We start from the raw sequence: 2,644 nt of genomic DNA on the forward strand, positions 1-2,644 counted from the left end.
ACTCTAACCCAAACCCTAACCCTAAGCCTAAATTCTAACCCTAGTCTTAACCCTAATCCTAACTTTAATCGTGGCCGAACCTTAACCCTGAACCTAACCCTAAACATAAACCTAACACTAAACCTAACACTAACCTTAACCCTACCTCTAACCTTACCCTTACCCTAAACCCAAACTCAACCCTAACACTAAACCTAACCCTAACCCCAAACCCAAGCACAGCCCTAAACCTAAACTGAACCCTAACCATAACCATAACCATAACCATAACCATAACCATAATCCTAACCCTAACCTTAACCCTAACTCAACCCTAAATGCAACCCTAAACCTAACCCTAAGTCTAACCATAACCTGACCCTACCCCTAACCCTACCCTAACCGTACCCTAACATAACCCTAACCCTAATGCTAACGCTAACCTTAACCCTAAACCCAAACCCTAAACCTAACCCTAACCTAATCTTGATCCTAACCTAATCCTAATCTTAACCCTGACCCTAAACCTATGCCTAACCCTAACCCTAAACATAACCCTACCCCTATCCCTATCCTAACCCGAATCCTAATACAAACCCTAACCCTAATCTAATTCTAACCCTAACCCTAACCCTAACCCAACCCTAACCCTAACACAAACTCTAACACTAAACCCAACCCTAACACTAAACCTAACCCTAACCCCAACCCCAACCACATCCCTAACCATAACCCTAACCCTAAACTAACCTGAACCCAAATGCTAACACTAACGCTAAGCCTAGTTCTAACCCTAACCTAACAATAACACTAACACTACCCTAAACCTAACCCTAGTCCTAAGCCTACCCCTACCCCTAACACTAACACTAACCCTAAACCTAAACCTATCCTTAACCCTAACACTAACCTAATCATAATGCTAACCCTAACCTAACCATAACCCTAAAGCTGACCTTAACTCTAAACTTAACCCCTAACACTAACACTAACACTAACCCCTCACCCTAACCCTAATCGTAACCCTATCCTAACCTTAACTCTTACCCTAACAATAACCTAACCCTAACTCTAAGGCTAAACACTAACACTATACCTAACGTAACCATAAACTAACCCTAAAGCTAACATAACCATAACCCTAATCATAATCCTAATCTACCCCTAACCCTAAAGCTAACCCTAACCCTAACCCTAAGCTTAAGCCTGACACTAACCCTAACCCTGACCCTAACCCTAACTGTAACTCTAACCTAACCCTAACCCTAACCTTAAACCTATCCATAAACTTAACCTAACCATAACCACAACCCTAACCCTAACATAACCCTAACCCTAACCGTAAACTAACCCAACCCTAACCTTAACCCTAACCCCAAACTCAACCCTAACATTAAACCTTACCCTAACCCCAACCAGAACCACAACCACAACCACAACCCTAAACCTAAACCTAAACCTACCCCTTGCCCTAACCCTAACCGTAACCTTAAAAATAAACCTAAACCTAATCCTAACCGAGAAACTGTCATTCCTGTTAGCACTGTATTCCTACACACATGTTAGCAAAAGGGTGAAATGGCACAGTAACACATCTTTCTCCCAGCAAATACACAGTTTCTAAGAAATGTGAACATACTGAGAAAACACTTGTGGGAGCTACTGTGACTAAAACTGAGCTTCCCTACACACAGCGAAGCAAGAAAAGTGCTGATTTCATCAAACACAGTTACATATTCAGAGTCTGTACTACTCCGTATATAGGCAAAATTACTGTGATATAATGCAAGCCTATTTAGGCAAAAAACTCATTTCTAAGAAAGTTGCACAAATGAATATCAGAGTATGCAACTTGTTCCCTGAGTTAGAAAACATTGAAAAACTGTCGTTTCAGCCTACACACGTGTTTGCAGAAGGGTGAAATGGCACAGTAACACACCTTTCTGCCAGCAAATACACAGTTTCTAAGGAATGTGAACATACTCAGGAAACACTTGTGGGAGCTTCTGTGACTAAAACTGAGCTTCCCTATGCACAGGGAAGCAAGAGATATGCTGATTTCATCAAACACAGATACATACTCAGAATCTGTTCTACAGCGCAGATAGGAAAAACTAGTGCGTGCTAATACAAGTCTCGTTATGCATATAACTCATTTCTGACAAAATTGAACAAATGCATCTCAGAAGTGTGCAACTTGTACCCTGAGTTAGAAATCGTCGAGAATCTGTCATTTTGCCTAGCACTGTACTTGTATACATGTGTTTGCAGAAGGTTGAAAAAGTACAGTAACGCATTTTTCTGCCAGCAAATACACTGTTCCTAAGGAAATGTGAACATATAGAGGAAACATTTGTGGGAGCTTCTGTGACTAAAACTGAGCTTCCCTACTCACAGGGAAGCAAGAGAAATGCTGATTTCATCAACGACAGTTACATACTCAGAATCTGTACTACTGCGCAGATAGGCAAAACTAGTGCTTTCCAAAGCAAGTCTGTTTAGGTAAAAAACTCATTTCTGACAATGTGGTCCAAATGCATCTCAGAAGTGTGCCACTTGTTCCTTGAGTTAGAAAACGTTGAGAAACTGTCATTTCTGCTAGCACTGTACTTCTACACACGTGTCTGCAGAAGGTTGAAACGAAACAGTAACGCATCTGTCTGCT

This window comes from Acomys minous (genome assembly GCF_964271855.1).
Source record: "Acomys minous genome assembly, chromosome: 8".
NCBI classification, from domain to species: domain Eukaryota; kingdom Metazoa; phylum Chordata; class Mammalia; order Rodentia; family Muridae; genus Acomys; species Acomys minous.